The 9547-nt window shown below is 42.4% G+C and overlaps 1 long non-coding RNA gene across 1 annotated transcript; it reads left to right on the forward strand.

Moving 5' to 3' along the window:
• The first annotated feature begins 7740 nt into the window (after positions 1-7740).
• On the forward strand, positions 7741-8886 carry LOC119271308. The gene is made up of 2 exons (XR_005134482.1): positions 7741-7874; positions 7966-8886. It is a non-coding gene; the product is annotated as an uncharacterized LOC119271308 (long non-coding RNA).
• The last annotated feature ends 661 nt before the right edge of the window (positions 8887-9547 follow it).

A 9547-nucleotide genomic window follows, 5' to 3' on the forward strand; every position in this document is an offset into this window, starting at 1 on the left:
CCTTATTTATAAGGGAAGTGGAATAAAATAGCAGGCGCGAAAATCGAGGAGTCGGGAGCGGCAAAAAAGGATGTAGCTGTCGCCTCGATCTTCGAGAATTAATTAAAGAGAAAGGAATCTTCATAAATCTTTTTATACAGGGATGATGTCACAATGATTTACTGCGTGTCAGAAGATGACATCATGGCGGTTCACCAAAGTTCACAGGGAGAAGACAATATGGCGGTTTACGAGAATTGTCAAAAAGTCAAGTAGTTTTTTCTAAAGATTGAAGATTGACATGAACAGGTTCAAATCAATCTGGGGCCTAATGTTGAGGATATAACCATTAAGGGTAAACCTCCTAGGAGGGGCCGGTTCACCCTCACCTGTGCTGAAGCCCAAGGAAACCCAGAAGATGGCGCTTTACGAATAAGGCTTAGAGGCCCAGAGCCCGCAGGCGATTTAGGGCCCATGGTAGTAAACCGTCATGATTGTATAAACTAATATTATAAGATAGGAAAGAGGAGACCGAGGCAGACACTTGTATGAGCCAGCCTCGGGACTCTGTAGACCGGCCGGGTCCTCCTGAGTATATAAAGGGGTGACCCGGCGGCGGTTCAAGGGAGAACAACAACTCGAGAGCCAGACAAAGCGGATTCGCTCCCTGGCCCTCGAAACCCTAGCAATACCAATCACAACTAGACGTAGGCTTTTACCTTCATCAAAGGGGCCGAACTAGTATAAACTCCCGTGTCCCCTTGTCCAGTTTAACCCCTTCAAGCTAACCCGTAGCGATGGCTCCGCGACTAAGTCCTTTCACGAGGACATCTGTCGTGACAATTCCACGACAGGCCACCTGCAGCGGCACGGAGAGAAGAGACCCCGTGTAGCAACACGAAACAGGCGAAGCGACTCTTTACCCAGCGGACCGAAGCGGGCCAGCCACGCCAGCAAGCGGCGAAGCGACTCTTTACCCAGCGAACCGAAGCGGGCCAGCCACGCCAGCAAGCACGAACATAACCCCCGCGCACCCAAGATACCGACAAATGGGCCCGATGCAGCTGAAGCAGAACGGCCGCAGCTGGGTGCGAGCGTGAAAGGTAAAAAAATCGAACCAACCCATGATGGGCAGGGCTGCCAGCGCTGCAAACCCACAATCGACGCCCGTTTTGACCGAGCAGGCTCTTGGACACACACACGCACACACGGCGGCACTGCGAGATGGACCCATGCGCAACCCTGGCCCAGCCTTCAGCGACTCTAGTGCGAGAACGATGCGTGCAGGAAAACGGATGCCCCGATTTTGACCAGCACGATGGAAAGGACGAACGTGCTGGACAGCGAGGCAAATCGTGCGGGCGAGGTCGATTTCAACCACGATGGCTCTCGTTAGGCGGGTTGCGTAGCTAGAGTTATATGTTCAATATAATGCAATTTTCACTATCGATTTCGCTTCTAATAACGTGTCTAAAGCACGAATGCTATTTCTCGCATAAAGCAAGTTGTACGGGAACTCTCGCTACGAGCTCCATCACCAACAGGCGGGCCCACTCGCGCACACTTCAAACGAAAATAACGGGGAAAAAAGGAACACCGCAGAGGGATTTCAAACCGTGCTTGCAAAGATAAATTTCACCGGTGCTAGCCACCAAGCTAGGGTCGGGATTCTGATCACATAATAGGGTGGGATGTAGTTGAGGCGAAGTTAGCCCGACTTTCATTGTTTTTTTTTTCTACTTTTCTCTTTTTGTTTTTTGATAGGGTTTTCTTTGTTTTCCTTCGTCTTTTGTTTGGTTTTATTTTTTTCTTCATTTTTTATTTTTTCTTCTTCATGTTTTGTTTGGTTTCCTTTGTTCTTCTCCATTTTTTGTTTTTCTTTTGTTTTTTCTTATGTTTTCGTTTTCACTCTGCATTTTTGTATATGTCAAAAACATTTTTCAATAAGTGGTCAACATTTTTTGTATACACGTTCAACACTGTCCAAACGTGTATTCAACATTTTTTAGATACTTGTTCAACATTTAAAAACTTATTTCAATATTTTCAAATACTCGTTCAAAAAAAATCAATACTCGTTCAAAAAATTTAAATACTTATTCAAGATTTTTTTACTTATTCAATATTTTCAAATATTTGTTCAGCATTTTTAAAATACTTGTTCAACATTTTCTAATACGTATACAACATTTTTCAAATACTTGTTCAGCATTTTCAATACTTATTCAACATGTTTAAAAACTTGTTCAACATGTTTTAAATACTCATTAAACATTTTTCATACTTACTCAACATTTTTTGAAATATGCTCTGAAGAGTGTTTTCTGTAACCATTTGTATTAAAAATGATGCAGGGTGCAGAATAATTTATTCTTCACCCGAGGTAATCTGGTAATCGTTTCATAAATAAATTACATTTGGAATACAAAAAGTTACATTCATGTTGATTCACTACGTAAAATTTAGCATAAGAAAACAAAATCATAGGTCATAAGACCAGAAAAAATGCATTTTATGTATATTTTACACTACGTTTTTACGTTTGTAATTTTACATAACATAAATAATTTTTTGCGGTGATTATATATTTTCTTACATTCTATTTTTATGTATTAAATAAGTCAAAATTTATGAAATGTGAAATTTTGGTGCATTAATGTTAAAATAGAGGGGGTGAAGAATAACTATTCCTAACCCGGGGTGATGAATAGTCAATCTCTATGTGTGTGTGCGCGCGCGTGTGTGTAGAATATTTTAAAGTTCAAAGAAAAGTACAAAAATAAAGGAAAAAACAAAAACAGAAAGTAGAAGAAAAAAAGAACAGGTTGTGGCCTCCTGCGCGGCTGGGCTGGCCCATCTGATGCTCCCCCGACGCGAGGGTTCGCCCTGGTCTCGCGTAATGTGAGGGTTCACCCTGTCTACTAAAGAATAGTAAAGTGATTTGCTTGATCGGCGGAGAATGCCAAACCTATCAATTTGTCCGCTAAACTACTCAGAGCTCAGAGAGCCCATACCCAATTAATTATATTTTGGGTCGGAGCAATGAACCTATCTGAAGTGGCCCATTTTGTAATAGTGATGTGATGTAGTACATCATGAAAGAATTTTTGCCCCAAAAAAGATGATATCATGAAAGAATTCTGCAACACAAATACGACGATACACTCACCTAATGGCAACTGTTGTACCGCCCATCTAAACTAACCTCTTGTCAAGTTCATTTCAAAGTTGAGAAGATAAGAGGGGTATACTCATCTCAGTCGAAAATACACCGTTTTTTGCTCTTTTCTAATTAGAGCGTCTATTGAACAGCTACCCCCTCCGTTCGTGAATAAATATATATCTAGTTTTTGTCATAAGTCAACGTTTTTAAAACTTTGATCAATTTTATAGAGAAAAGTAGCAGCATTTATGGCACTAAATTAGAGCCACTAGATTTGTTTTGAAACGTAGTTTCATAATGTACTAATTTGATATCATATATGCCACTACTCATTAAATTTGGTTAAAAATTTAAAACTTTAACTTGATACAAAAGTTAGATGTACACTTATTTATGGACGCACTTGAAAATGCACCATATCATCCAGCGAAACCTTCGCCCTGTTTTGGATAAGAGGTCGTTGTTTTCGAAACAGGTGGTACAAGAGAGCGAGACCGAGACGGGACTGCATGAGATTGGATCTGGTTACCATTATCGGACAGGGATGATCGGGGTGGCTGCCCCGCGGGCGAGGGACAGGCTGGCTACGGCGAGAGACGTCGCGTGGGCGTCTCCGCCGCCGCAACCAACCGCGCCATGTGCGCGCTCGTGTCGAGGGGCAGAGCACTAGCCCCGCCACTGGGTCGGCGTCGGACGCCGCCGTCAGATCAGGCGAGCGCGCAAGGCAGACAGCAGAGACATAAAGCAGGCGTGTAGTACTCTCTCCGTTGACAGAAAATTGTGGGCATCCAGGCTAAGAAAATGAACAGATCGTGCCTTGATCTCCTCCTTCCCAAACTCGACGGCGGCAATGGCATAAAATTGGAGGGTTACCTCGTCACTCCAATCACACTTGCTTGAATCATTTCCAATACGCCGGCAAACCTCTCTTTCTTCTCCCTAAATGAAATCGGTGTCAACGGACTTCTGTGGGGAGAAGGCACGTTTCCTAGCTAGGTGTCATACAAATGATCTCATAGATGTCTTGTTGAATGAATCAAAGTGTGGAAGCGACCATCATGAGAAGTCTGTATATCAACACCACTTTCAGAAAGAAGAAGAAACACTACAAACTCCGGCAAACGCCATTGCTCTCGCAACCGCGGCATGCTTCATTCTGCTTGGGTGTAAATTTACGGACGATGGAACCCTCGCTGCGGCACAAAGAATCTATCATGAAATTGACGCATTCACGAAATCACCTGCTCGTTACAATTACAATTGTACGAACCATGCTGAATTGACGAAATCACCTGCTCACTACAATTACAATCATATGAATCATGCGACACACTTGCTGTAGGCCTGGCTTACCACATCAAACAATTGAGGCGTAGCTGCGTCCAGTAACTAGCACATCATCATTCTATCAAAACTAATTAACTGGTGCTCAGGGGTAAAAACAGCACGAGAACGTACACTACTAATCAGTAGATACTCCCTCCGTCCCATAATATAAGAACGTTTTTTATACTAGTTAGTGTCAAAAAGGTTCTTATATGATGGGACAGAGGGAACATACATAAATAGCTGACATTCATACAGAAATAGCCGGGACATCTCACATGACACAATTTAAATTAGTTTCACAAGACATGACTTCGGGGTCCAAGATAATCTCGCATAACAACCAGCTCATGGCATTACAGATAGCTGAACAAGTTAATAGACCACAGGAAAGACTGCATATTCTTCTTCCAGCCAGCCAGAACATATGACACCTTTGGTTTCATTAGAGGAAGGAAGGAAGGATATTTCTGAATGGAGTAGACCAAGCCACTTTAATGTTAACCCTGGAGTAGAAGCTTGGACCAAATAAGTAGAGACCAGGCCACTTTAATGTTAACCCTGGAGTAGAAGCTTGGACCAAATAAGTAGAGACCAAGCCACTTTAATCTTGACCCTGCAGCTAGCACCAATGTCACATTCTTTCTCTGTTACGCCGCCGTCTTTTTTGGGTTCGAACACAGCATCACCTGTTGCAATGGGTATTTTCAAGCTACCACCACATGCAGAGTAGGCCTGTACAGAAACTTTGAAGTCTTGGTTCACATCTACAGAAACAACACGCCTTGACAGATGAATGTTACCATCTTGATCCACCGGCGGATTATCTCCATCTGAAAAATCAAGCAACACAAATTCTTCAAGGGGAGAGGCACCTTTGCTAAAAAAAATCCCTGCAAATTGACTAGGCCATGACCCATGAATAATTTGCACACTCAGGATAGTGGCCTCGACCGCTTCCCCAAGCTGCTTACAATGAAATCTTATGGTGCAAAGGTTGTTGTCCAAGATTGTACCAAAAGGACCAGGGCTCCGTTGGTATCGGAGGACTTGGTTGATCAATGCTTTTCCATCTTCAAACTCTCTCTTGAACTTAAGATCAACTTCAAAGTCCACAGGTTCAAGGGACAGAATTGCACGAGAGGGGCCAGTCGGCGTCAAGTAGGGCTCCTGCAATTGGCAACCATAGTATAAGTAACAATTTATATGGCAAAGCCAATAAACCCACCTCAAGCAGGGAAGAGGAATGTATACATCTGCAGTAATGATTTGGCAGTAATCGCTCGTGCGATTGAAGAGAAAGTTGCAATTATAATCCACATGGTCTCGGGCAGCAACCATGCCATAGACACGAAGTGGTCACCCGAGTTTCGGCTTCTCGACTTCGATGGAGTAGACTTGCAAGCTGCGGGAGACCAAAGCATGTGGGATGGTTTTGTATGTGGTCAGCATGTTCTTGATCGTCGCTGCATAGGACACAAAGAGTGTGTTGCAACATATAAGGTCTGTCAGCAAGAAACATAATAATACACAGAAACCGAAAATTTTCTTTGATTCCGATTTCGATGATTACGAATAGGAAGAAAATTATGCTTGCTGCAAGTTATTATGCGAATTAACTCATATAAGTGCGTATATTGTTTACTTACTCTCATCTTCGAAGTTACCGAACTTGCCATAGCACCTGCATTCCCAGCCTATACGGTACTCTTGCATGATCTCCTCATCCGTTAAGTACTCAGGCAGGAACAGCTCCCCATCCGTTGAGTTGTCGTCTTCGTTCTCCGAGATCTGCTCCGGCGTGGCTGAACCGTCTTCGATCCCAGATTGTTGTCCTTCGATCCCAGAGGAGGATTTGGCCTCCTTACGGTAGCGCTCCGCGGATTCTCCGCCGCTACCCTCTTTGGCTTCTCCTATCACCTCCATCTCCAAAAGCAGTGTTCTCCCTCTCCTTCTTTCCTTGACGCCGCCCCGCAGCCGCAGTTGCGAGATCTAGGGTTTTCCTTTTTCTTTTCTTGGATATAAATGTTTTATCTCTTTTTTTAGGGGGAATCGAAGAAACTTTATTGAATAATGTGAGAATCCAAATAATCTTTGGAAGATTAACATCTTGGTGGCAACTTTGACTAGATTAGGGCATCTCCAACGGCAACCCGCATCCATCTGTGTACAAGCGGAGCCAGTCCACGGACACAGATGCGGGAGAATGTTATCCAACCGTAGCCACATACATTTCGAACTGCATTTTAACTAATCGAACGAAATTCATGCAAACCGATCGATATTCATCAAAATTCAAATAGAAAATAACACAAACTATCCATACATACCATGCAAATTAGGTCTAGTAAAATAATGTATCTAAATCGACTAGATACCGGATGTCCAACAAGTTTTTCACGAACTAATCATGTCGTTCCACACATACCCTCCCTTCAGCTTCATCAAACAGTGCTACGGGCTACATATAATGTGTAGACCAAAACATTGAGTGAATGAATCTATCAACAAGTTGAGCAAGAGAAAGTAAAACTTACGATCTCATCCTCTGTCCCATGCAATGGCCATCTTGCCTCGAGTTGACGAACCACGTCGCAAAACTTGATGATGCTGATCTGGATAGCGTGCCAGCGATACGACAATTGTAACACCCCGATAATCAAGCTACAATGATCTTCCCCTAATATGCCATGTCACCATTTTTTTCATAATTAAAATGCAATTAAATAATTAATTCAACTCAAATTCAAATTCATATTAGAAGTGCAGAAACTGTTTCTTCAGATATTAAAATAAAAGTGTCTGTAATTGCAAATAAGCACTACGTAATTTTCATGTAGTAAACAAACCCTTAAGGAATTATTAAAATGCCCCTAACTTATTTAAAACAGAGCCAGCAACATTTAACTTTAATCATTTCAATTTAAATAAAAATTTAAGCAATTCACAAATAATCAAGACTTGTTATACTAGCTCAACTTATAGCCCATTATTTATGTACCCACTCTCATAGTCAACAAAATTCATTTTCTATCCATATAGAATACAAAATAGTGGAGAAAGAATAAAACAGAAACGGAAAATAATGAAAAGAAAAAGACCTAAGCTGGGAGCAACTACAATAGAAAAGAGGTTTGTGGTAGAAAAATAGAAAAACGGATCTGGACCATCGGATGGGAGACTGATGGCCCAGATTTAGGTGCAGCAATCTGTCCGGATAATTTGCAAAAAGGTCCTTCCCTGCAAGCTAATTTGGTCTCAGTGCCCTCGTCGTTCAATCCCAAATCCCCTACAGAGCAGCAGTCCCAACGCTGGCGGCGGCGGCCCATATCCCTCCTCAAGCTGGGCGAGTTCAGAAAATCTCCGATGGCTGCTGGCCGTCGTGTCGCCGACGGTGCAGTTTGAGGTAGACAAAATCAAATCTCCCCGGCTAATAAGCTCTGCCCCGCAGTTTGCTCGTCAATCTCGTAGCCTCTGATCTGAATCTCCGGTAGCAGTCGGTTCGTCGCCTCCTCTCTCTCTCTCAGGCACATCAGCTCGTGACCTTCTCCCCCTCGTTAGCGGCAAGCCGGTGATGAGCTCCTCGGGTCCTTCCCAACCGCCCAATGCGACTTGGTATAAACCTACAAATCTTCGACACAGTTGTTCATTTTCCTGGTAAATAGATGTTAACTTTGTTTGCTATTTGTGCTGCAGCCCAATTTTACTGTATCAAGTAAATTTATGCTTTATCTGTACAGTTCTATTTTCCTGTACTTGTTCGTCTCAAATCTGCTTGTGTGTGAATGATGCATTTTAGTAACTTAAGTTTGTTCGTGTATTGCTCCTATTCTTGGTGGTTTGGTACTCTAATTTGGAACTTTTGTTTCTCTATTAAGTAATCTGGAGAACCAAGTTGGAGGGTTGAGGACGGTTGGATAATCTTAGGGTCTTGAAGTTTAGGACAATTCACTAAAAAGCTCGGAATTTCATCTTAAGTTTGACAACTAGGTTATGTATCCTTGGTTGGAGCGGTGAATGAAGTTGACATAATGACTGTGTCTCTTCTCAATATATGGTATTTCGTATATGTTTCTAACTAACACCTACTTATTTGGTGTTCTTAGCTAGGTAGATTGAATTGATCAAGTGTATAAGAGTACATGGAGGTTAAAACTCCCACGTAGAAGCAGGAATGCCAGCAGATGAAGATTGATTAACAGGAACCACCAAAACAGGACACAAATTATACTCATAGATCTTTTCTGTTATGTACTATCAAGATGCTTGTTGGACAGTGGTAGTTTCAGTCCTTTAAACTCGGTCCTGTTGGCCATGTACTAAAAGCAATATATGTATATCTCTTGTGTTGTATTCTCATGTACTCAAATACTCAAATGCTTGCTGCGCGGTGATAGTTCCAGTCCTTAATTTGCTCACGCACTCGGACACTTTCAGTTTGACATGTATATGTAGTTCTGCTTGATATGAGATGGCTTAATTATCTCATGTGCTAAACAATTTGTGATATATATTGATGTTTTCTTAGTAGTAACCAAGATATCCGACCCTCTTGAAAAATTAGTGATGTCTCAGAGGCTAAAATAGACACTTAAATGTGTATGAATTTCATGAAGTAATATTTGCAAATATTTTTGTATCAAACTAATTAAGATGAGATGGGCATCAACACTGTGCATATCTAAAAATGGTCATATTTCACAAAGACTCAAGGTCTGTACTGCAAATATGCTATTTCATATCTAACCGTTTGTAGGGGGGGTTTCTGTGAAAAGTACATTAAGTGGTCTGAGATCCCCCACCTAAATCTGGGCCATCCATCTCCCATCTAGTGGTCCAGATCAGTTTTTTTTATTTTTCTACTACAAGTCCAGATTCTATTGTAGTCCCTCCCACCTAAGCTACTATGCATGTGGGCTCTAGTGCCTACAGTGCATCTGGCCCAACCCTCCTGGCCTTTCTCCTACCTCACCTATGGAGGAGGTAGAGGCCATGGCGTGGAGGCCATCCACGCCACCACGGCTCGATGGCCACCACGTGCCCTCACCAGCCCTATAAACTCGCCCCCCTGAGACCCTA

The sequence above is a fragment of the Triticum dicoccoides genome, chromosome 3A (genome assembly GCF_002162155.2).
Source record: "Triticum dicoccoides isolate Atlit2015 ecotype Zavitan chromosome 3A, WEW_v2.0, whole genome shotgun sequence".
Lineage (NCBI taxonomy): Eukaryota > Viridiplantae > Streptophyta > Magnoliopsida > Poales > Poaceae > Triticum > Triticum dicoccoides.